Source organism: Dasypus novemcinctus, chromosome 8 (assembly GCF_030445035.2).
Source record: "Dasypus novemcinctus isolate mDasNov1 chromosome 8, mDasNov1.1.hap2, whole genome shotgun sequence".
Lineage (NCBI taxonomy): Eukaryota > Metazoa > Chordata > Mammalia > Cingulata > Dasypodidae > Dasypus > Dasypus novemcinctus.
The window spans coordinates 36,341,744-36,368,924 of record NC_080680.1 but is presented as its reverse complement, the minus strand read 5'-3'; the positions used below and the strand labels follow the sequence as shown (position 1 = coordinate 36,368,924).

Here is a 27,181-nt window from a genome sequence, read left to right as displayed (position 1 = left end):
CAAATTCTTATGTGTAATTATAATAGCAAGCACAGTCCAATAAATTGCATGCGTTTTTCAAAAAGTAAGGAATTTTATTTATTTAGCCAACTTTATAACATAATGTAACTTTTCAATTAGGACAAAAGGAAAAAAAGATAAACAAAATTAATCCACTCTTGAAATTCTTTTATATATTGGGCATGTAAAACTTGGCATAGAGAGCTTTTGTAAGGATAACCATTAATCCTTGGAAAGACCCACTTGGGAAAAGGAAAAGCAGCTTCTGAAAACCAGGAGCTACCTGAACCTACACTAAAACCTTGGTGTAGCTGGAAACTGGCCTGCCACGCACAGCGAGGTTGTGGTATAAACAATTTCACAGAAAGCCGACAACAGAAAAAACAAAAACAAGACCATATGTAATCATGTCTTAATGCAGCCATAGCATTGTTCAGATCACACACACACACAACATTGACCTAACCTGGTTAAAGTGAGTAAGAGTAGACACTGCCTTTTTTACAAACAAAAACAAAAACCATTTATAGCTTTAGCTGTATTCTTTTCTTTCTACCTCCTAGATATAACTATTGAGACACCAATCAAAAAATTATCCTCACTTCCTGATCCTAGAAGTCCTTTTTCACACCATTCTACTAGATACCCCACGGTTTTCCATTGTGTATGTTCTCACTAATTACAACATGTCAATAAAAGCAGTTGTATTGTCTTAGAAGTGGGTTCCTCATGATTTTTGTCTAGAGGGATTTGACACATCTATGGCATGAGCATTTGGGGAGGGTAAAGAAAACTGAGAAGTACACTCACTAGAAAAGACAACTGTGTCCAACAAGCAGAAAGGCAAGTTGGTAGTAATAAAGATTCCATCCAAGCATGCCAAAACAGGACAGTGATTTGGAGAGAGGGAGAGAAAAACAGGGCTAGATGCAATTGACTTGAGGATGCAAACACAGATCACAATGGGACATTGGAGGCTGCAGTGGTGGAACTGGCACTAATTCATCCATGCATTTATTCATTTATTCAGTCAACAAGAAAGACAAGTAATCAACAAGAAATAAAGACATATCTTTCCCTATAGGTTATAAATAATTTAAGACCAACCCAAGAAGCCAAATGAGGATCAAAGTTCAGAATCAGGATTATTATTAAAATACAGATTTGAGTACACAGGAGGGCCTCTTTTCACTAGAATTTGCTCTCACCCATGTAAGGTAGAGAAGCTAGGGAATGGAAGTCATCCTTTCCAGGCCCTACAGGCAGGTTCCATGTGGGCACAGTGGAGCTGGAGCAAGAAAGCATGTTATACTTGAGGACAAACAATGCCAAAAAGAAAAGTACAATAGATAAGAAGCAGGACTTCTACTTCATTCATCCCACCCAATAAAGAAACCTGACACAGATGAATACCAGACTCTCAGTGAACTCACCACTCAGATAAGCTACTCCTTCACCCAGGATGGAAGTAGTCAGGTAGAGAGAGGGTCGAGACTTTTTGATCTTATTAGACCCTTGTTGTTCTAATATTGTTCCCTGTTGGGGTGTGGAAATGAAGTAGCCCTTCCTTTATGACAATATAAGGAGTGTAAGTAAGTGGAGGGAGAGAGGTGATAAAAATGTCCTTTTAATAAAAGATACAAAAATCATATAAAAGACAAGGAATAGGACAAGGAGTAGGAGAGCAGATGTGGCTCAAGCAGTTGAGGGACTGCTTTCCACATGGGAGTTCCCAGTTCCCAGTGCCTCCTAAAAACAAACAAAAAAGACAAACAACAAGCAAACAAGTAACCAAGTGAAAGGGTCAACTCAGAGGAAACAATGTGGCTCAGTGATTGAGTGCTGGCTTCCCACACATGAGATCCCAAGTTTAATCCCTGGCCCTGGTACCTAAAAAAAAAAAAAAAAAAAAAGACAAGGAATAGGTATTTAGGTTCATGACTCTTTTATTACTTTCTAATTTTAGGAAAGATGAAACTGTGGCGCTAAATGTGGAAATCATTAATTATATCTTTTTTGAATAAGCAAAGCTGACAGGGTTTGGAGTATATCAGGAGACACTAGTAAGAAGTCTACAGAAAGTTGACTAGAAGTAGTTTCCTGCTGGCCCAGTATAGTCCCAGAGATACAGCCTGTGTTTTCAAGGGAACTCTGAAAGACTTGGCTATATTCATGGGCTGCATCAAGAATACACATGGTCTTGACTCCATAAGGGTAATTAGAATCATCAGGGAAGTATTGTTAGAAAGTAAAAACCTTCTGAGCCTGAATTTTATGAACAATAATAAAGTCTAGATGCCTCTATCTCTTATACATTCACTCTGGTGAAGAGCAGACACAGCTGCCTGGATTTAATGTAGTTCCACGTACTAGGAAGTACCTCTTGAGAACTTTTTTAACCACTCCCTCCAAACAAGTCCATTTTTTGGTAGCCGTAATTCAGTATGGAGCTACTATTAGGAATGAATTTCGAGCTCTCGTTATTATGCTGGTTAATCACTGGTGACTAATATTTTCAGTGGGAAACTACTGGCTACCTTTGCTTTTAGCAAGTTCATTAACCTTTTATATAGGCAGCATTTTCTTCCCACAATACAGTTATGTGATGTTGCCCTTTTAAATTTTAATTTTTTGTCTTTTAGTTGTTTGTAAATTCAAAAGTTATGGATGTTTCTTGCCAAAAATTCAAATATTATGGAAGTAGGCACAGTATAAAGTGAAGACTTGCCTGAAAGTCACTTTTTTCGCTCCTTTTTCTCTTTCTCCAGAGTATAGTGTTAATGGTTTTGACTATGCACTCACAGAAATAGAAATATTTTAATAAATATCATACTATATATTATTATTGTTTTTTAAATTTATTGAAGTATATCACTCATACATAAACGTACATATATAATTAGTGTATAGTAATAGTTGTGAACTTACAAAACAAACATATATAACATTATGCGTAATTCTCATAACTCAGCCTACCACCAATACTTTGCATTGTTGTTAAACTTTTTTAACTAATGATTAAAGAGCATTGTCAAAATATTACTAAAAACCAAAGTATTTTCCCCAAACCACTCTATTATTATTATCTTTATATCATTTATATATGAACATACATAAACAATAAGTGTATAATAAAAGTAGTGAACTTACAAAGCAAACATGCATAACATCATACTGGGGTTCCATACATCAACCCTCCACCAACACCTTGCATTTTCGTCAGATGTTTGTTACAAATTATGAAAGAATAGTGTCCAAATCTTACTACTAATTATAGTCCTTATCTTTCATTTTTTGTGTTTTTCCACCAACTCACCCTATTATTATTTTTTAAATATATATATTTTTTATGACAGAAGTTGTAAACTTATAAAACAATCATGCACATGTGCAGAATTCCCAAACAACACCCGTCTATCAACACACCACACTGTGGTGGAACATATGTTACAGATAAGATAATATCATCTGATTGTTACCCGTCCATAATGTACATTTGGCTCACATTTTCCATACTGCCTCATTATCAACACAGTACATCTTTAGCAGAGATGCAAGAATATTGAAATATTACTGCTAACCACAGTCCATAGGTCACTCCAGTTGTATCTTTCCCATGTTTCTCCACATTCCCAACACCATGTAATAGTGATGGACAGTTGCTGTAGCTCACAAAGGACGTTCTTGCATCTGTACCATCAACCACAATTCTCATCTACCTCTTGGTTTACTGTGCTATTCAGTTCCTAGATTATTCTTTAGCATTCTGTCAGCTGGCATTTACATACCTAGACTACCATTTTCAGTCACAATCCCATTTATAAAATAGCTGTTAACCACTACTTGTTACCATCCACTCTATACATTTCCACACTTTTACAGTAAAGCTAATTAAAACGTCTACATACATTAAATATCAGTAGTCCATCTCAGTCCTCCTCTTATCTCCTTTAAGAATTCACCACCTACCACCAGGTCTTGAAGATATTTTCTTACAATTTCTTCTAGAAGTTTTATCATTCTTACTTTTATTTTTAGGCTTTTGATCCATTTGAGTTAGTTTTTGGATAAGATGTGAGATAGGGGTCCTCTTTCCTTCTTTTGGCTATGGATATCCAGTTCTTTCAGCATCATTTGTTGAATGGACTATTCTGCCTGAGCTGTGTGAGTTTGACAGGCTAGTCAAAACTCACTTGACCGTACATGTGAGGGTCTGTTTCTGAACCATCAATTTGGTTCCATTGGTCTTTGTCTGTCTTTATGCCAGTACCATGCTGTTTTTACCACTGTAGCTACGTAATATGATTTAAAGTCTGGAGATGAGGGTTTGCTTTTCCTTTTTATGATGTTTCTGGCTATTCAGGACATCTTACCCTTCCAAATAAATTTGATAATCATGCTTTCCATTTTTTAAAAAATGCTGGTGGAATTTTTATCAGGATTGCATTAAATCTATATATCAATTTGAACAGGATTGACATCTTAATGATATTTAGTCTTCCAATCCATGAGCATGAAATGTTCTTCCAGTTATTTAGGTCTTTTTTGATTTCTTTTAACATGGAGTTGCAGTTTTCTGAATACAAGTGCTTTACATCATTGGTTAAGTTCATTCCTGACTATCTGAGTTTTATCTGTCATATTTTATTTTCACACTTTTGATATTTTAAGTTACTTTTATTGATCTAATCTTCATTTCTAGGCTCTCTTCCAGGCCTCTCTCTCCTGTCTTTTCTATTCAGCTTCTAGTACACCCTTTAGTATTTCCTGAAAATCTTGTCTCTTGCTTAGACATTCTCTCAGTTTCTGTTTATCTGTGAATATTCTAATCTCTCATTTTTGAAAGACAGTCTTGCTGGCTATAAGATTCTTGGCTGGAAGTTTTTCTCTTTAGTATCTTAAATATATCAGACCACTGTCTTCTTGCCTCCATGGTTTCTGGTGAGAAATCAGCACTTAATCTTATTGGATATCCCTTATATGTTATGCATTGCTTTTCTCTTGCTGCTCTCAGAATTCTCTCTTTGTCTTTGGCATTTGACATTCTGATTATTATGTGTCTTGGAGTTGGTCTATTCAGATTTTTTTGGTTGGGAGTATGTTGTGCTTCTTGGACATGGATATCTATGTTCTTCAGTAGGGCTAGAAAATTTCCTACCATTATTTCTTCAAATATTTCTTCTGTCCCTTTTCCCTTCTCTTCTCCTTCTGGGACACCTATGACATTTTTGCACACCTTTTGCTGTCATTTAGTTCCCTGAGAACTTGTTCAATTTTTTTTCAATTCTTTTCTTCCTCTGTTCTTTGTATGTTCACTTTGAGAGGCCATTTCTTCAAGCTCACCAATCATTTTCTTCTGCCTCCTCAAATCTGCTATTATATAGATTCCAATTTAAGTTATGATTTAAGTTTCACTTATTTTGTCTTTCATTCCCATAAGATCTGCTATTTTTCTAAGTGTGATTTCAAATTCTTCTGTCTGCTCATCCAGTGTCTTCTTAATATCCTTAATTTCTTTAGCCATCTCATTGAATTTGTTAAGGAGATTTGTTTGAACATCTATGGTTAGTTGTCTCAACTCCTTTATGTCATCTGGAGGCTTACCTTGTTCCTTTAACTTGGCCATAGCTTACTGTTTCTTGGCAAGGATTGTAATTTTTTGTTGATGTCTTTGCATCTGGCTTACTAGAGTATTTGTTCTGGGTGCAGTTTTTCTCTTTAGTTTAGGGCTTCCTGCCCTTTCTCCCTTCCTATTTGTACAGTAGGAGCCAAGGATGTACTTGATATTATAAACTGTGGAGGCTCAAGCTGCCCTCATTGCCTCAGAGGTGGATGGATTTCTCCCAACTTTCTCCTTTGCCAGGGGTAGGGACAGAGTCACAGCTGTATGGAATAATCCAAGTCATGCAGGCCTTGACTGTAGTTGCCCAGAGAGAAAAATGAAGTTTCATGCCCATTTTTCCCCTGCCTGGGACAGGGGTAGACCTGCAGGTGTGGGCAGCAGCCTATACAGTGTGGATCCAAGATGACCACAATTGCCCTGGTAGACTTCCAATTATTCAGTCTGTGTCATCCAAAGGTACCTGCAGTTACCTAGATAGGCTGGTGCAGGGCCCACCAGCCTCCTCCCTCAGAGATGGTGCTGAAGCCTAGCCTAGGGCTGCAGGCCAATCTGAGTGAAAGAAAGCAGACCCTATGCTCACTGTGATTTTCAGTCAGCCTCAATTTCCCTTGTACTGGGGATGAAGTCAAAATGGCAGCTACTGGTCTCTTTCCAACTTGGACAGATTCGCACCCTAGCTATTCCTAGGGTTATACCTTAGCCAGCTAAGTCTACTAATGAGTATCTGAAATCGAGGCCAACTGTCTCCTCCTCCCCTGTTTTTGAGAATTGGAGCTTCCAATTCCAGCCACAGAATGGCTTGTACTGCCAAAGTAGGATAATCATAGGCTACAGCAGCTTGGCTGATAATTTCCCAGAGAGGCTGGCTCAGGTCCCCCCAGTTTCCTCCCTGCTGGAGGTGGGGTTGAGGCTTTGGCTAGAGTTGCAACCTGATCTGGATGAAAAGCAGTGTGATTTTCAGTCCACTCCGCTTCCCCTCATGCCAGGCGTGGAGTTAAGATGGTAGCTACTGGCCTCTTTCTGACTTGGACATTCTCAAACTTTAGCTGTTCTCAGGATTATACTTTTGCCTACTGAATTTACTCATCAGTAGCTAAAGTTGGTGCCTTACCATCTCTTCCTCCCCCATTTTAGGGAAGTAGAGCTTTCAAGTCCAGCTGCGGAACAGCTCCCAAGGAGGCTTGTGCCTCCTCTGTGGCATGGAGTGCTCTACTCACAAATCTTCCTTGCAGATGGACATTCTCCTCCTTCATTCCTTCAAGGATGTGGCAGGATGCTCTTCTGGTCTCCTGCAGCCCCCCAAACAGGTGCTTCAGCCAACTCAGATAGCTCTGGGTATTTGCTAACTGCCCTGTAGCAGGAGCTGACTCTAGGTGCTCCTTACTTTGCTGCTTTCTTGCTGGTTCTTCCTATGATTATTTTTTATTGCTGCTCTTGTTATTATTGAACTTACTTTCTTCACTCAACCTGAGCTTCCAAATGAATACAGGTAGACCTGCTTGATTAGTTTTAAAAACTGCAGGGTGGTCCTTAGTACTCTGTATGGATATAAGGTGTTTTGTAGTAATAAGAATGCACAACCACATTTTTATAATAATCCTTAGCACAATATTGACAGACTTGTGAAATAACCATTTTAACTCTATGTTTAAACTATGGGCTAGTCTTTATATTAAGATCAGAAGAGATGCAACGAAACTTCACAGAAAGAGCATTGGACCATAATGAGTCCTTGAGCCTTGAGTCCTTTTTGTGTCCTTATCTGTAATGTGGAAGATTTTGGTCCAGATTATTTCTAATATTCCTATTAGTTCCAGAATTTTATAAATGTACAGTATTGGAAGTCCCAGTTTCAGTCAAGAGTTTTCCTATGTGGTAAATATTAAATGCCTATTAGCAGTACTATTATGTTGGTGCAAAATTAATTGCTGTTTCGGACCATGCATTTTAAATCATTATGACTAGGCTCAAACACATCTTTATTAATCAAAATAGGAACCATTACAATCAACACATTTTTGCCAATGAAAAATAAGTTTGTGTATTCCTGTAGTGTAAAAATCCATACTTCAGGATTCAACAAACTCTTGGAAAACATTTTCTGCTTCCTGCTGGTTGTGGAAGCATTTTTCCTGCAAAAAGTTGTTGAGATGCTTGAAGAAGTGGTAGTCAGTTGGCAAGAGGTCAAGTGAATATGGCTGATGAGGCAAAATTTTGTAGCCCAATTCATTCAGCTTTTGAAGCATCAGTTGTGTGACATGCGGTCAGGTGCTGTGAAAAAGAATTGGGCCCTTTCTGTTGACCAATGCTGGCTGCAGGCATTGCAGTTTGCAGTGCATCTCATTGATTTGTGGAGCATACTTCTCAGATGTAGTGGTTTCACTGGGATTCAGAAAGCTGTAGTGGCAGCAGACCACCAAACAATGACCATAACCTTTTTTTGGTGCATGTTTGGCTTTGGGAAGTGCTTTGGACCTTCTTCTTGGTCCAACCACTGAGTCGGTCATTGCTGGTTGTCATATAAAATCGACTTTTCATTGTACATCACAATCCAATCGAGAAATGGTTCACTGTTTTTGCATAGAATAAGAGAAGATGACACTTCAAAATGACTATTTTTTTTATTTTGCGTGAGCTCATGAGGTACCCACTTACTGAGCATTTTCACCTCTTCAGTTTGCTTCAAATGCCGAATGACCATAAATGTTTGACGTTGAGTTCTTCAGCAGCTTCTCATGTAGTTGTAAGTGGATCAGCTTCGATGATTGCTCTCAATTTGTCATTGTCAACTTCCAATGGCCAGCCACTACGCTCCTCATCTTCAAGGTTCTTGTCCCCTTTGCAAAACTTCTTGAACCATCACTGCACTGTACATTCATTAGTAGTTCCAGGCCAAATGCATTGTTGATGTTGCGAGTTGTCTCCTCTGCTTTATGACTCATTTTGAAATCAAATAAGAAAATCACTCAAATTTGCTTTTTGTCTAACATCATTTCCATAGTCTAAAATGAATATAATAAGTCATTAGCAAAAATATTTAAAGTGAGAAATGCACATTAAAATGATGTATAACATAACCATATTTATTTAAGAATGTATGCCATTATCAAACAGCAAATTTCAGTAATGCAAAACCGCAATTATTTTTTATCAACCTAATACAATCAAATTGGTGGTCTAAAATCATGCTACCCCCTATGCATGCCAGATACTCATTGAAAGATTATTTCTGGTTTCCCCTTGATTTATTATTCCTAACAATTAATATTTTCCAAAAAGTACTGCTGCTATTTTACATATTCATTTGTTTAAAAATGTGAAATTAAACTGAATAGGAACTGGAGTCAGTTAGAAGAATGGAATCAAGCCAAAAAATTAAAATTTTCTTTTTAAGGTGAAGAGGGAATTTTCCTTTAATTATGGGAAATACATACAGGGAAACCTGAGTACAAATTGAAAAATATGTGGGAACACGCATTAGAAAGAAAAAAAAGATTGGGGTGGCAACTGTAGAATGAAACTGCCAAGTCATTCTGGTTCCTGGAAAAGAACTGCTGCTCCCCCCAGTGGCAAGTGTAGAGAGCTGACCTCCAGTGAAAGAAAAGAATTTTATTCTAGAAACAAAATGATAGACCTAGTATCTTTTTGGATTACAGTGACAGGCAACGATAAAGGGGAAATAAAAGACTTATATGGGCAATTCAAGTGATTATTTAACCTCAGGTATAATTATACTGCCACCAAGAGGAAAGGGTAGATGATTTGAGTAATGATCAAACAGAGCCACAAAAGCTGACTGTGGTCACCTCATTGACACTCATTCAACAAACACATGACTATACATGATTGTTCTGTAAGGTACTGAGAAGAATGCAGAGTAATATAAGAAAGCTGTCTGCCAGAAAAATGTGCCATCAGCTGGGAAAATGAAATATAATTAAGAGAGAGCTAATTATAAGGTAGTAGATTCTGTATCTAGCACAAGAGAGATTATGGTGGTTAAAGAAGAATTCCCAAAGGAGATGGGCAAGTGTGCTTCGGACAGTGGTAGAAATTGGAAAGGATAAAGGACAGGAAGTTAATCAGTATTGCTAGGGTTTTGTGTTTCTAGACGAAAGGTAAAAAAGAGAGATTGCGGTTAGATTAAGCAACTATGAGCTAAGTACTTTGTTCTTTGCCCCCTATGTTTTATAAACACATAGTTATTTATGCCCTTGAATAGAGGAGTGCCATTAGGGCAAAATGTTTCAGGAAGTTTAATCTGGAAAACTGCAGGCAATACATTTTCCTTAAGAGCAAATAAATTTATACTTTAAAAGATTTGCAAATAGTAGTATTTTTAAATTGTAACCTCTCCAATCCATCATTCTCTCTACTCTCACTCTGCTTCTTTTTCGTAAAATTTAATACCACCTCAAGTTATATTGTGATATGTACGTTTATTTATTTGTATCTCTCACAGTTATAAGTTTCACTTTTGTTCACTCCATATTTCTAACTCCTAAGACGGGGGGAGAATTGACAAATATTTGTTGATGTTATAAAAAAAATTTATATGGGAACGCAAGAGGTCTAAGGCAAGGGGAGCAACTAAGTGCCTGTCAGGGTGATAAAAACTGACCTTGGGTAGAGTCAGGAAGAAGAGAGAAAAAAAAGAGATATTAGATACTTTGAAGAAAGAATTAGTTCGAAATGATAATTCCCAGAATGCCGGCTGGCAAGGAGAATGTAGCTGGCTGAAGCTTCTAGATTATGTGCATAGGAGGATGTGGTAGCATTAAATAAATAAATAAAAGCAGGTAGTCAGTTGGAAAGTATGTTTCAACTAGCTAACAGATGAAGCTTTTGACACAAAGAGTGTGTGTTGTTGTCCTGTTAGTATTGTATGCATCCATTTATTTATTGAGCAAATACTTGTAGATTCCATAGTATAAGCTTGGAACTCAGTATACAATCGTGAACAAATTATACAAATACACATTTTGTTTGAGCAAATTTCATCAGATACAAAAAATATCTAGGATCATAAAAGAGGGAAGAAGGATTCAACAATTAAATAAAATAACTACCTGGTATATTGGCTGAAACTGCTTTAATAGTCATGATAAAGCTTAAAAACAAACTATTCCTAGGTGAAGAATTTATCTGTGTATTGGCATTTTATTTATTTATTTTTTCCCTTGGAAATAGCCTCTGTTGGGGATTGAATCATGTCCCCTACAAAAATCATGTTCAGGTCCCAAACCTAGTCCTGGGTATAAGCCCATTTGTAAATAAGACCTTTGAAGATGACTTGTTTCTTTTTTTCTTTTTTTTTTTTTTTAAGTATTAAATGAGATAAATGTACCTGGACAGGATTTTTAAAAGTGATGCTTCCGTAATTTGTTAAGCTGCCTTTTATCTATTTTATTTTCTGAAGTTGAAATAAAGTTAAAAAACAAAAACAGAAAAAATACAAAGGAATTTGGACACACACAAAAAGGCCTCAGGGAACAGCTAAAGCAGGAAGTCAACTGAATCTGGAAGAGAAAGAAGATGCTGCCATGTGCTTTGCCATGTGACAGAAGAGCCAAGGAGCAAGATTGCCAGCAGCCAGCCCCAGAGTGCCACAGTCTTCAGAGAGAAAACATTGTCTTACTTTGGACTCAATTTTGAACTTCTCCTATTCTCAAAACCATGAGCCAATAAATTCCTGTTGTTAGGGCTAATCCTTTGTATGGCATTTGTTTTAGCAGTGGGGAAATTAAAACAAGTTTCCTATTCTGGTCTATCTTCTTGCACTAATGCCGGTTGATTTTCCTCTAGGTCAACTGTCCTTTTGTTATTTCAGGACTTGACCACTATTCTGGGATCTTCTGCATTTTTCCATGTTATTTCGAACTTCTTGCTTGGTTTAAGTTTCCACTCATTCCTAAAAAAAAATACATTGGCGTTAATTTTTTTTTTTTTTGAGACCTTTTTTCTATTAGTCTTATAGTTGATTGATAGTTTGGCTTAATTTAGAATTCTACATATGAGATATTTTTAAAATTTTAAATACATTGCTGCCTTGTCTTATATTGTTTGGTGATGATGTTAAAAAGTCTGATGCCATTCTGATATCCAGTCATTTGTGCATGACCTATTATTCCTCCTCTAAAGCTTTTAGGGTATTCTCTTTATACTTGTTGCTCTGAAACGTCATAATGATGTTCCTTGGAATGAGTTGTTTTAATGAATTGTGCTGAGTTCTCCATGAATCATTTCAAACTGGAAATTCAAATCCTTTAGATCTAGGACATTTTGTTGTAGTTTCACTTTAATAATCAGCCCCTTTCTATTTTATCTCCTTCTAGACTCCTAATAGATGGATGTTGGATCATCTGAGAGGATCAGCTAATTTGTTTAACTATTTTCTATTTCCTATCTTACTTTTTAGACAATAGAATGGATTGTAGTTGAAATCTACTAATATAGTTTTCCAATTTTTGAATCACAGTTTTAATTTAGAATTTTAAAATCTCTAAATATGATATCTCACTGTTGTTTCATAGACGCAATTAATTGTTCTGAGAATATTAACTACAATTTTATTTATTTATTTATTTTTAAATAGTTTCTTATTTCTTTTTTTTTTAATTTTTATTTATTTATTTATTTAATTCCCCTCCCCTCCCCCGGTAGTCTGTTTTCTGTGTCTTTTTGCTGCATCTTGTTTCTTTGTCCGCTTCTGTTGTCGTCAGCGGCACAGGAAGTGTGGGCGGCGCCATTCCTGGGCAGGCTGCTCTCTCTTTCGCGCTGGGCGGCTCTCCTTATGGGTGCACTCCTTGCGCTTGGGACTCCCCTACGTGGGGGACACCCCTGTGTGGCATGTCCCCCAGTGTGGCAGGGCACTCCTTGTGTGCATCAGCACTGCACACGGGCCAGCTCCACACGGGTCAAGGAGGCCCGGGACTTGAACCGCGGACCTCCCATGTGGTAGACGGACGCCCTAACCACTGGGCCAAAGTCCGTTTCCCTTAACTACAATTTTAAAACTTGTTCTTCTTTTGAATTATTTTTGTTTCCTATGCATCCCACTGCCCCTTTGTTTATTTTGCCTCTTTCCCTCAGGCTGCAAGCTTTCCTATTGCTAATTATTCAAAATTATGAGTCAGGAAAAAACTGATTGAATGCTCTGTGTGTGAGCAAGTTATTCTGAACAATGGGCTTGATTTAAGGTGATAGAGCAGGAACCCTGCTCTAATAACAGTGGCTTTCAGAAGATATTAGAGTTTGTTTTTCATCTCACATAACATAAAATATGTAGGAGGAAATCCAGGACAGATATTGTGACTCAGGGACATTAGGGGCTCCGGATCCTCCCATCTTTCTGCTCCCTTCCTAAGTACATTGCTTTCATCCCCAATGTAGCAGCCACCACATCTAATTTCCAGCTTGGAAGAAGGGCCAAATTGTAAAGAGAAAACAGGGTCATATCCCAGCTGTGTCTTTTCTCTTTAAAGAGATTCTCTGGAAAGTCTGCTCAATTAATTTTGACTTACCTCCTCTTGTCACTTACAGCTGCAATGGAGGTTAGAAAATGTAGTTTTCAGTAAGGCAACTTATATCCAGTCCTTAGGCCAGGACTGTGCCTGGTGTTCAAGAGTCCATAGTCCCTCTGGCTCAGCCTCTGAGACTATATCTGCCAGGATGGCAATCTGCTGGCTGCTCAAATCAGAGAGGCAATTAGGATCTGATCACTCTGATACAGAATTACAAATAATCCTTCCAGCAACAGCAGCATCTCAGGGCTTTGCAAACAGATACTTGGTATGTCTGATTCTTCAGCATGAATCAGCATTGCTCGTTTGATAGGGATTAGGAATCAGCCTTGACCCCTGCGGAAAATTATGATTCAGTTTTCTCCCTTCTGTTAAGTCAGTTTCTACTGCAAATACTAGAAATAAGTTACAACTATGCATCCATAACACTTAGCCTAATGTCTGTCTGTAGCAAATTTTTTCATGCACACTTGTTGAAATGAATCATGGCATACACAATGTCAAGCTAAACACTAGGTTTCACACATACTGAATATATTTGGAAATATACTAGAAACATCAAAGTATTTCTTTTTTCCTTAATACTATTATTTAGTTGTTGAATAGTTTCTGATTTAGGTGGAAGCACTGTATGTGCTTATTTCTTCCTTTCAGGCTCACACACTATCAGGCAGGCTGCGTGTGGAAAACTCACATTCTGCAGCCTCAGGCACAGTATCCTCTATTAAGATGGGCATAACTCAGACATGAAGAATACATTTTCAGCTCTAGATGAACTAAGATTTAATTTGTTGAGGAAGACAAAAATGAGAAAACTTAGGTAAGTAGAGCAATTCTTCAAGAAGGCCTGTCACCAAAAGTATTATTACATTTATGCCATTGGCGGCTAAGCACATTCATCTCTAGGTGTGATGGCCTGAAGTAAACCAACAGAGTTTACCCCTTTAGGTAAATGCAAAAGAGATGCAAATCATCATTTTGAAATATTGACATATTCTGAGATAATTAAAAATAGAATAACTTTTATTAATCAATAAAAATCAATACAGGAAGATATGAAGAAGGAAACAAATATCTTCCCAAATCCCTTCTTAAAGAGAAAAGAACATGCTTCTATATACTATCTCTTTATGACTACATGCATGTGTTTTTGCATGCATAATTTTATATAGATGATATCTTTCTATGTCTACTGGTGCCAATTCTTTTATTCAGCAATATACCATAGACATCTTCCATATAATAAAAATTGAGCTATCATTATCCTTTTTAATGGAGGCAAAGTATTCCTTGTATAAAATGCTATACTGAAGAAAATTTCGGTGGTTTCAAAGATTTCATGGTCATAAACAATGGTATAATTATTATTCTTGTGCATATATTTTAGTTCCCTTTACTGATTATCTGTTTAAGATAAATCTTAAGAAGTTGGCAATCTGAGTCCAAAAACAGAAGCATAATGTTGTACTATAAAATTGTAAGGTACTCTTAAAAAAGCAGAAACTTGTTATTAGCCACTTTTATTGCTTTATCAAAATTTACATGCAAATACCTGTAGTATGTAACCTATATATCTGTTTTCACTTTCTATTTTATGTTATTGGATAATTATTGGCTTTAATGAGAAAAATAAGGCTCTGCCAAGTCTCTGGGACTCTCTTTTGCTATTGACACTTCTGCCTAACACAGTTACCAGTTGTAACTGCATTTGTGAGTCACAGTAACAAGTTGCCTCAGAAGTCTCTGACAGGAGTCACAGCAATCTTCCAACGCACTGTAAATTCCCTGCTCAATTCAAATATCTCAAACACTAATAGGAGAGCAGGCCAATAAAGTGGTTCATGGACTCCTCTCTTGATCCAAAATTTAGACAGCCAGATTGGAATACCTTTCCAGAGAATGTCTGCATGACTAGTTTCCTAAGCACATCACTCCATGAAGAAAGTGTCATTCTAAGGAGACTGGCATGAACATCAGAGAATTAGCATAAAGTTCATATTTTATTGCTTCCTTTTCCTATATCTGTAACCTCGAATGGTTAACGCAAAGTTAATCTTTTATTGCCCCATGTGCTAATTTTTAACAGTAGGGAAATGATGGATCTTGGTAGGGGCAAAGAAACATAGGGAGTCAATGCCTGTCATACTTCACCCCCATGTGATTACCTTCAGCTCTTGCACTAACTCTATTTCTTTTTCTCAAAATGGGTAGCAACTGGTTTTACTTTACATGCATATCTGGCAAAAAGATGGCATACATTTGAGACTTTATGGGTGTCTCCTGCCTGCTATTAAGTATACTGTGTACATATGAAGGTACATATATGTGTGGTGGTATTGGGTAGGAATGGGTGTGTGGGTGTGATCATGATGGAAGGGCAATATTAAAAAGCAATTTAATTCTTCTGTATAGAGGCAGACATTTGTGTTTTTGGAGATTTGGTTTTGTAATTGTCATTTTAATCAAACGAAAGGTGAAGCATAAAATAAAGATTCTCATCTTTTAAGGATGGCAAGTCTTCCTAGTAGCACTTTCTTCAGAAAAATCTTTCTTCCTATTTTAAACTATGAAAACAAGGTGCATAATCCTTCTGATGTGGCTAGAGTCCAGACTTGCATAGCAGAGCCATGCAGAAGGAACCTAAACAAAGCCTAAGGAGCCCGTGGGATACCCTCAAGCATCCAAAGTATGCATTATGGAAGTTCCAGAATAAGAAGATAAAGTTGGGGAGAGAATATTCAAAGAAATCCTGAAAATTTTCCAAATTTAATGAAAGACATGGATATATACATGCAAGATGCTCAACAAACTCTAAGCAAGTAAACCTTAATAGATCTACACCAGAAGATATCATAATCAAACTGTCACATATCAAAGATGAAGATAGAATTTTGAAAGTCACAAGAGAGAAGCAAGGTATCATGTACAATGGAGCCTTGATAAGATTAAGTTCACAATTTCTCATTGGAAACCATGGAGGCAAGAAGGCAGCAGAATGACATATTTAAAGTGCTAAAAGCAAAAAATTGCCAACCTTTAATTTTATATCCAGCAAAGCTATCTTTACAAAATGAGGGCAGGATTAAACACATTTCCAGATAAACAAAAGCTGAGGGAGTTTGTCACCACTAGATTGGCCCTAAAAAAAAGATGCTAAAGAGAGTTCTGCAGGTTGAAAGGAAAGGGCAATCCACAATAGATCAAAGTCATGTGGGGAGATAAAGATTGCTGGTAAGGCTAAAGACATGGGTAAATGTTTGTACTATTGTATTTCTGGTTTGTATCTCCACGTCTACTTCCTGCCAGCTCTAAAAGGCAAATACATAAAATGCAATGATAGATCAGTGATTTTGGAGTCATAATGTATAAACCTGTAATTTTTGGCAAGAACTGCCTAAAGATGGGAGTACAGAGGGGGTATTAAAGCATAGTTTATAAATACTAATGAAGTTAAGTTGGTATCAAAAAAAACAAGATTGTTATAGGATATTAAATTTAAGACCCAAGGTATCTACAAAGAAAATATAGGAGCATGTGCAAGTTCATAGAGACAGAAAATTAGAGTACAAGTTGTCAGGGGTTGGGGTCAGGATGAATGGGAGCTTAGGGCGCTCATTGGGGGAGATGAGAAATTTAAGTAATGTAAGGTGAGGATGGTACCACAACACTGTGAATGTGTTTAATCCCACTGAATGGTATGCTTGAGAGTGACTGAGATGGGAACTACTCAACTTTTACAATCTATGCAATCTTTATGTTGTATAGATTTTTCCACAATTAAAAAAAAGAAAAGCAACTAAAGTGACCTCGACAATTAAATGTAATACCTGAACCTAGACAGGATCTAACATGGGAAGAAAAAAGGCTCACTAAGACATTATTAGGACATACGAAAAAGTTGGAATCTAGACTCTAAACTTTGTATCAATGTTAAATCTCTTGAACTTGATAACTTAAGGTTGTTATGTAAGTGAATATCCTTGTTCTTAGGAAATGTAAATGGCAGGGCTAAGTGTTCAAAGAGCATGGTGCATACAATCTAAACTTAAGTGTTTATAAAATGTATAGATAGAAAGATAGATGGATAGTATAATATGGAAAATATGGCAAAATGTTAAAATTGATGGACCTAGGTATCTGGGGGGGGGGCGGTTAGGGGTATGTTGGAGTTCTTTGTATGAAGTTTATTATTTTTGTGGCTGTCCTGTAAATTTAAATTTGAAAGCATTTTAAAGTAAATCATAAAAACTAAAATTTTAAAAAATATATGCCTGAGAGCAACTGAGCAGAGTAGAAGAAAAAAACTTGCAGAGGTCAGGATTATATTTTGCTGCAGAAGCAAAAGAAGGAAAGCACTTCTTTAATAAGGTAAAAGTAGTACTCCTTTATGATATAACAATCACTCCTAAATAGAAGTGGTGACAACCTTTGCATGCAGTTAAGATGGCAATGAGATCAAAGAAGAATCTTGAGGAGAGGACAGCAGGTGGTTTCACTGCTTCTTTTTTTGTCCCTGTAGCTTAATCCAGTGGAATGTGACAACAGCAACAACATTTATTAAACACTTACTATGGGCCAAACCCTTAGTGAGTGAATAAGTAACATTCTTATTTAATCCTATTTGACAGAAGGAAATGTTCAAAGAAACAAACACAAACATCAGAATGTTATTGCTAGCCATTTCTTTGTCTTTCATATTGTAATGTGTTAAGTAGATGCTTAATTTTTCAACCAACCTCTCTATATTACTTATTTTATTTAAAATAACAAGATCCCCAAAATGGTACAGATAGCAGGCCAACAGTCATAGAGCTTCTAAATCAATATTATCTTTGGGCTTTTTGTTGTGTAGAAAATATAAACTCCATTTATTTAAGCCATTTTGATTTTGTTGTTGTTACTGGCTTCTGAATGCAATCTTAACTAACACAGAAGGCTATTGTAATAGTCCAGGAAAAATCCGATGGAGACTAGAGCTAGGTGATGGCAATTGGGAATAGAAAGGTCAGACAGTGACAGATATGTGGATGGCAAAATTCAAAATTTACAGGACCAAGGGACTAGCTGTGGATTAAAAGGGATAGTGAAGATAAAGGAATTATTCTGAAGATCTGGTTCAGATTTTTCCAGACTCAACTCCTGCCAATTTATATCTTACTTCATTCCTTAGTCATGTTAAATTCTTTTAAACCTCTCTACCTTTTCAAATGTTCTTCTTTGCTTAACATCTCCCATTCCTCTTTCCATTTAGCAAACTCTTATCTATGCTTTAACATTTATTTCAAATACCTCCTCCATAGAGCATATCCTGTTGTAAAGTCCTAAAATTTTTTTTATCATTCCTCTTACATGGCTCCTATGAATATATTTTGCTTACTTGTTTAACTGCCATTCTCCTTAAAGTGTCAAACAGGGTAGATTCTTTTTTTTTTTTAATTGAGTGACTGTGCATATCAAATACATATTATGTGGTCCCCCATTCAGGCTACTGCACTGATTAAGGTTTCATTTACTGTAGATCAAAATTATTCACCTTGTATTCAGTAATGTCACAGCTCCTAAATACTAAACCTGCAAAATTATGGACCAAAAAGCAATGTTAACTAAAACAATACACAAAGTAACAATATTAGTTCACAACAAAAGGTATTTTGACCTTTTAGATTTTTTCTTGTTATTGGAAAATAACAACAGAAGATACCATTTTGAATTATTATCATATGTCCTATATTAAGTATTTTACATATAGTAAGTCTTTTTTATTCTTTTAACAACCTCTTAAGTAGGTATATAAAAGTCTTTAATATACTTATAGGAACTGCTGAGGTAAAGAGAGATTTAATAACTTGCTCAAATCCATGAAGCTGTGAAACAACAGAACCTGGATTTGAATCAAGGCTCCAGAGACCCTGCTAATTGCTCCCCATGGAAAAAATAAAATAAAATAAAATAAAATTAGACACTAATTTAAATGATTTGACTTTAATTCTCCAATCACAGGGTGATGGAATGATGGTCAAATCCAATCTCAGGTGCATAGGTAAAACTCCTAATCTACAACCTAATTTGGAGTAGTCCCATGAATCTTGCATATCATTTCTTACACTGTGAAGTTACATTGGTAAGGATGGTTATTGGTAGCAGTGGAAGTTTCAGGTTTCAGTTAGAGAGTTTTCCACTAGAAGGTGGTATAATCAGAGGCTAAGAGCACAGTCTCTTGAGTCAGACTACTTGGGCTCCATTATTTGTTCTAACTACTTACATGCCATGATCTTGAGCAAATTTTGTAAACTCTCTGTGCTTCATATTTATCACATGTAAAATAGGAGAAAGAATAGCAGTTCCTTCAAAGAACTATGAATAATAATAGATATGAAGAATAACAAATAATATATAAAGTACTTTTAAATACGTATTTATTGTAAGTACATATCAATGTTAGCTGTCACAATTATTACTATGAATGGAGTTCCCACTTAAAGCAATGGAAATATAAGGTCAAGTCTCATCCTTTCCTAACAATTCTTTCAAACAGCACATGGTCAAGCAATTATTAGAAACTGGATACTTGCACCAATGATTTGATATAGCTACATAGAGACTATTAATATGTTTTTCTGTTAGTTGCTGATTTTCTAAGAAAGAAGAAATTATATCAGTGAAGGAAAAACATTCAAAGTAAAACTTCTTTTCAGTAGCTAAATATGATGATGACTAAGTGCCAATTAGCCAAGTTAATTCCTATGGTTTTGAGGGGAATATGAGGTTTAACCTTCGCATTGGGGGATTCCCATGTGAGAAGGTACTGGCTACCAATCAAACTTCTTGGGCAATCTCATTGAACACTTACCTCGAAATTTACCAAACCCACCTGAGAAAGTGAGCTTAGGTTCTCATTACTTTTTATTTGTATCTATCTTCCTGCTTCTGAGCTTGCTGAGAGGCCAGTACGCAATGTACGATAGGCCAGAAGCAACTGGGTGAGAGAGAATTGAAACTCACAGCAACTCCTCTGGACCACTCCTCAGTCTTTTTCCTTTGCTGCTTCTTGCTGCCTTGCTATACATCCCACCATCCCACTTCTGTCTGTTACCAGCAGTGTTAAAATGACTTAATCTTGCCATTCTCTATTGCCCTGTTTTCCTGAATCAGTTTCATCCTATTCTCTCTTGGGAGTTCCTGCTCCAGATGTGATCTCTCTTCTTCCACTCACTCAAGAATTTTGCACTTGGGACATTGGACTCAGAGCCTTTGTCATCCCTCCCTCTTGCTCCCAAAGACTCTGGTCCAGCTCCAAACTCCTCCCCACCAGGGTCCAAAGTCCTCTCCCCGGCCTCTTTTCCTGTGTTGGTGGGGAACGAACGACTGTCCCTTCTGGCCTTTCATGCAGAATAGGCTTGTGCCTATTCCCTAGGATATACTCACCTTCACCAAAAATATTCTTTCTTCAGATCCCTCCGTCAGATTCTCGGACTGACCAGCCAGATTTCAGGCAAGGTGAGCCTTCCAAGCTTCATTGTAACTTGGCAAAGTGGATTTGTTAAGGATGTTTGATGATCACCCTGGCAGGCTATTTTGTCTTAAAATGGTCCTCAATCCAGAATGCCCCTAACATACCCTAGGAACTTTTAAGACTGCATCCACCTCTAGAGATATTGATTTAATTGGTATGTGTGGGTCCTGGACATAATTATTATTTAACAGCTGCAGAGGATGGAGGTAGCAGGGAGGGGAACTAATGTGCCACTAGGTTGCAAAACTGTTGCAAGGACCTTCAATCTTACATCTTCTCATGTCTCTCCTTCTCTGAAGAGGTTAGGGTTCACCTTGAATCCTTGACATGGAGCAGCCCATCCTTGGGGAGCCTTGCACTCAGCTTAGTTCAACCCCAAAACAACAGGAACACAATGTCCTTCAGAGCTTTCCAAGAAAGTTGTTGGGAAAGTTGGCAATGCATCTGCAACTAGTAAACTGCCAAAGAGAATTTAATAAAAGAAACTAGAAGCCTCGGGCTGAAAATGAATCCAGGGTGGATCAGATGGTTACCTAAGTTTGCTGAGGAACTAGTAACTGCTCTGGAAAATCTTGCAAAATAATATTTTTGGTCGATTAAGCTGTTCTGCTAAGGAAGAGGCAGAAACTCTAAATTCTATGCAAAGGCAGCTTTATTCAATCAAATGAGTTTCAAGTTATATCAAATGATTATAACAATTGAGCAGTCACAGAAGAGTAATTAAAGGCATAGAAAAGAATGAAAGTATATACAACCACTCACCAAATCGGGGAAAAACTCAACATCTGAACTCTCATACGGCTGGGAAGCCCCTTTGCAGCTGATCAGAGTCCCAATTGGAAAAACAGTCCCAGGCAGAGCATCCCCTCCTGGGTGAGGCTCCAACTGGCATCTTGGGGACCACCTCTTTTAAGGGATTCCAAACCTCAGAACTCCAATGAGTCTTGCAACTCGTGAGGAATGGCCTCTTCGAAAGCAACCAGAATCCATCCGGTGGGGAGTGGCCAGCCCTCCACAGGAGAGACACAGTGTGGCAAGGGGTCTTCTGTTTATTCTATTCATGGCACATTAAAGAGGAACATGAAGGATTTTAGCTTTCAGTTTTACAGGGGATACAAATATCACATTTGGTATTTAGTTCTTCTTAAACATTTGTTTTTTGGGTAATGGATGATGAGGTTGCCTGCATAGCAGCATTATAACATTCCAAAGGACAAAGGACAAGTTAATCATTCACAATCCTAGGCTAAAACAGCAGACACTGTTGATTAGAAAGCTTATGAATTCACAATTCTTAATAGTTTTCTTATAGTACATCAGAAGCCTGTACACTAAAATCAGGCTTCCTCCGTTTCTGCTTCTGGCATTGATCACAGAAGGCTAGCACTTACAGGATTCTTAGAAGTCTTCCAGTCTGATGTTATTATTTTACAGATGGGGAAACAGAGGCTAAGAGAGATTGTAATGTAAGGTCCTATTACTAAATAGCAGAAGAGTGAGGAGGGAAACCCAGCCATTTTCCTGAGGGCAATTGTTTTTTCTTTCAGCCACATTTCACTTCTTGACTACCTTGTCTTCTGCTGTGGAAATGCCCCTGATTATTCTCCCTGTGCAAACTAGCAGTTTTGGTGTATGCACAAGAGGAATTTAATTTTACACAAAAGCAAGTACTAGAGGGAAATAATTGGTGATTCATTATTAAGCTCAAAATAAGTGGGAAATAAATGAGAAAATTAACTCTCTGTGCCTCTCGCTAAGAGGGTAATGCATTAAGTCACAGAAATATGGGATTCTTTTTTTTCCATTTTAAAAACAATTTATTGAAGTACACCATTCATACATGAACATACATAAAAATAAAGGTATAGTAAAAGTGGTAAACTTACAAAGCAAGCATGCATAACATCATGCAGGGCTCCCATACATCATCCCTCCACAAACACCTTGCATTGTTGTGAGACATTTATAATAAATTATGAAAGAGCATCGTCAAAGAATTACTGCTAACTAAACTCTGTATCTTACATTTGGAGTATTTTCCCCCAACCTATCCTATTACTTCTTTTGTTCATGAGCCATACAGTTTATCTAACATGTACACTGGTATTCAGTATAATCACAGCGTTATGCATTCATCACTTTAATCAATATTAGGACATTTTCATTACTCAAAAAAAACCAACAAACCAACAAACAGCTCACTATCATACACATATTTTAGCAGTACTAATTACAAAATCCTATATGATATGCTTTTACCATTTCTGTTCATTTCCAAACATTTACAAAAAACTTTTTTACCAATTCTGCATAGATTAAACCTTAGCTCTTCACTCTCTAACCACATTCTTTTCTCTGGTGACTTATGCTCTAGCTATTAACTCCCTGAGTTTGCTCATTATGTTTAATTCATAATAGCAAAATCATACAATATTTTTCCTTTTGTGCCTAGCTTGCTTCACTCCCACAGCGTCCTTCAGGTTCATCCATATTGTTATGCTTCACAACTCATTTCTTCTTACAGCTCAGTAACATTCTGTCGTGAGTATATACACAGTTCATACACCTATTTGTCACTTGATGGACTCCTGGGTTGTTTCCACTTTTTGGCAATTGTGAATAATGCTGTTGTGAGCACCAGTGTGCAGATGTCTGTTCATGTCACTGTTCTTAGTCTTTTTTGGCATATACCTAGTAGCTGTATTGCCAGGTTATGTGATAGATCTATATCTAACTTTCTTAGAAACTGCCAAACAGACTTCCACCTTGGCTGTACCAGTCTACCTTTCCACCAACAGTGAAAAAAGTGTTCCTATGTCTTCACATCCTTCCAACACTTGTAGTTGTCTGTTTTCTTAGTAGTGGCCACTCTAATAAGTGTGAAATGATAAATAATTGTGGTTTTGATTCGCATTTCCCTAATAGCCAGTGATGCTAAACACTTTTTCATGAGTTTTTTTAGCCATTTGTATTTCTTCTTTAGAAAAATGTCTATTGAGGTCTTTTGCCTATTTTTTAATTAGATCATTTGTCTTTTTATTGTTGATTTATAGGTTATCTTTATATACAATGGATATTAGACCCTTGTTGGATGTGTGATTTCCAAATATTTTCTCCAATTGATAGGCTGCCTTGTTAGCCTCTTCACAAGTTCTTTGAGGTGTAGAGTGTTCAGTTTTAAGGAGGACCCATTTATCTGTTTTTTCTTTTTTTTTTAAAGATTTATTTATTTATTTAATTTCCCCCCCTCCCCTGGTTGTCTGTTCTTGGTGTCTATTTGCTGCGTCTTGTTTCTTTGTCCGCTTCTGTTGTCGTCAGCGGCACAGGAAGTGTGGGCGGCACCATTCCTGGGCAGGCTGCACTTTCTTTTCACGCTGGGCGGCTCTCCTCATGGGCGCACTCCTTGCGCGTGGGGCTCCCCTACGCGGGGGACACCCTTGCGTGGCACGGCACTCCTTGCGCGCATCAGCACTGCGCATGGCCAGCTCCACACGGGTCAAGGAGGCCCGGGCTTGAACCGCGGACCTCCCATATGGTAGACAGATGCCCTAACCACTGGGCCAAAGTCCGTTTCCCTATCTGTTTTTTCTTTTGTAGCTTGTGCTTTGAGTGTAAGGTTTAAAAGACCCCCACTTACCACAAGGTCTTGTAAATATTTCCTTATGTTATCTTCTAGGTATTTTATGGTTCTGGCTTTTATGTTTAGGTCTTCTATCCATTTTAGTTGATTTTTGTATATGGAGTGAGATAGGGGTTCTCTTTCATTCTTTTAGATATATGAATTTACAGTTTTCCCAGCACTGTTTTTGAGGAGCTTGTTCTGTCCCAGAAAAGTAGACTTGGTAGGCTTATTGAAAATCATTTGACCATCGAGGTGAGGGTCTATTTCTGAACTCTTCAATTCTATTCCTTTGATCAATGTGTCTGTCTTTATACCAATACCATGCCGTTATGACCATTGTGGCTTTATGATACACTTCAAATTCAGGGAGTATGAGTCCTCTGACTTCCCTCTTCCTTTTTAGGAAGTTTTTGGCTATTCAGGACCCCTTTCCTATTCAGAAAAATATAGTAATTGACTTTTCTGTTTCTGTAAAGTAGGCGATTGAAATTTTGATTCAAATTGTATTGAATCTATAAATCAACTTGGGTAGAATTGACATCTTCCCAATGTTGAGTCTTTCAATCCATGAAAGTGGAATGTATTGCCATTTGTTTAAGTCTTCTTTGATTTCTTTTAGCAGTGTTTTGTAGTTTTCTGAATACAGATCATTTACATACCTGGTGAAATTAATTCCAAGATATGAGTCCTTTTTCTTGCTATCTTAAATGAAATTTTTTTCTTGATTTCCTCCTCACCTTGCTTGTTACTAGTGTATAGAAATGCTACTGATTTTTATGTGTTGATCTTACAGCCTGTCAGTTGAATTCATTTATTAACTCAAATAACTTTGTTATTGACATTTCAGGATTTTCTAAATATAGGATCATGTCATCTGTGAAAAAGTGAAAGTTTTACTTCCTCTTTTCCAATTTGGATGCTTTCTATTTTTTTTGTTTTTTTCCTGGTCAAACTGCTCTAGCTAGAACTTCTAGCACAGTGTTGAGTAACAGTGGTGACAGTGGGCATCCTTGTCTTGTTCCTGATTTTAGTGGGAAAGCTTTCAGTCTCTCCCCATTGAGTACGATGTTAGTTGTGGGATTGTCATATATGCCCTTAATTATGTTGAGGAACTTTCCATCTATACCTAACTTTTGAAGTGTTTTAATTAAGAAAGAATACTGTATTTTGTCAAATGCCCTATCTGCATCAATTGAGAGGATCATGTGCTTTTTTCCCTTCAGTTTGTTAATGTGGTGTGTATTATGTTAATTGATTTTCTTATGTAGAACCACCCTTGCATAGCAGGAATAAAACCCACTTGACTGTGATGTATGATTTTTTTATATGCAGTTGTATTCTTTCTGCAAGAATTTTGTTGCAAATTCTTGCAATGATGTTCATTAGAAAGATTGGTCTGTAATTTGCTTTTCTTTATCTGACTTCAGTATTAGGGTGATGTCAGTTTCATAAATGTATTGGGTAATTTTTCCTCCTCAATTTTTTGGAAGAATTTAAACAGGATTGGTATTATTCTCAAAATGTTTTGGTAGAATTCACCTGTGAAGTCATCTGGTCCTGGACTTTTCTTTATTGGAAGATTGTTGATGATTGATTCAATATGTTTGCTGGGTGATTTGTTTGTTGAGTTCCTGTATTTCTTGAATAGTTAATGTAGGTTGTTTGTATATTTGTAGGAAACTGTCCATTTCATCTAGGTTGTCTAATTTGTTGGCATACTGTTTCCCATAATAACCTCTTATGAACCTTTTCATTTTTGTGGGATCAGTCATAATGTCCTCCCTTTCATTCTTGATTTTATTTGTATCTTCTCTTTTTTCTTTATTAGTATTGCTAAAAGTTTGTCGATTTTATTGATTTTCTCAAAGAGTCAGCTTTTGGTTTTGTTGATTTTTTCTATTGTTTTTTTATTTATTTTTTTCCTTAATTTCATTTATTTATACTCTAATCTTTGTTATTTCTTTCTTTATGTTTGCTTTGGGATTGTTTTAGTCTTCTTTTTCTAGTTTCTCCAATTGTTCATTTATATCTTTGATTTTACCTTTTTTCTTTTTTAATATAGGCATTTAGGGCTCTAAATTTCCCTGTCAGCACTGCCTTCATTGTATCCTATAAGGTTTGATACATTGTGTTCTCATTTTCATTCACCTAGAGATATCTATTAATTTCTTTTCCCATTTCTTTTTTGACTTGCTGATTGTTTAAGAGTGTGTTGGTTAGCCTTTATATATTTGCAAAATTTCCCTTTTCCCACCTATTATTTATTTCTAGCTTCATTCCATTACGATCTGAGAAGGTGCTTTGTATAATTTCAATCTCTTTGAATTTATTGAGAGCTGTGCTGTTGCCCAACATGTGGTCTACCCTAGAGAAAGATCCACAAGCACTTGAGGAAAATGCATAACCTGCTGATTTGGCATGCAATGTTTTATATATGTCTGTCGAATTCAGGTCATTTATCATATTGTTCAAGTTCTCTGTTGCCTTATTGATCTTCTGTCTAGTTGTTCTCTCTATTGATAAAAGTGGTGTGATGAAATCTCCAACTAGTATTATAGAGATGTCTGTTTCTTCTTTTAGTTTTGCCAGAGTTTGACTCATGTATTTTGAGGCTCCCTGGTTAGGTGCCTAGATATTTATGACTGTTACTCCTTCCTGGTGGATTGTCCCTTTTATTAATACATAATGGCCTTCTGCATTTTTATCACTTTTTTTGCATTTAAAGTCCGTTTTGTCTGACACCAATATAGCAACTCCTGCCCTCTTTTGGTTACTATTTGTGTATAATATCTTTTTCCAATTTTCACTTTCAGTCTACTTGCCTCCTTGGATCTCAGGTGTGTCTTTTGCAGACAGCATATGGATGGCTCCTGTTTTCTTACTCATTCCATCATGCTATG

General features: G+C 36.8%; 1 protein-coding gene and 1 long non-coding RNA gene across 4 annotated transcripts in view; one reads left to right on the top strand and one right to left on the bottom strand.

The window, feature by feature from the left end:
• LOC101411648 (cytochrome P450 1A4-like) overlaps positions 1-27,181 on the top strand; it is a 58,904-nt gene that overhangs the window by 13,663 nt on the left and 18,060 nt on the right. Inside the window, exon 1 of one of the 2 annotated variants that reach the window (XM_012527727.4) lies at positions 20,468-20,643. The exons of the other annotated variant lie outside the window; for it this stretch is intronic. The gene's annotated coding sequence lies outside the window, so the exon portion shown is untranslated. Of the gene's footprint in view, positions 1-20,467; positions 20,644-27,181 lie in introns of those variants that run through there. 2 annotated transcript variants of the gene reach the window in all.
• LOC131279430 (uncharacterized) lies at positions 8,686-21,971 on the bottom strand. Of its 2 annotated transcripts, none has more exons than XR_009186772.1 (2): positions 21,422-21,971; positions 8,686-11,534 (listed from the first exon to the last, which is right to left on the bottom strand). It is a non-coding gene; the product is annotated as an uncharacterized lncRNA (long non-coding RNA). The 2 variants fall into 2 exon arrangements; XR_009186773.2 differs by lacking the exon at positions 21,422-21,971 and adding an exon at positions 19,997-21,116.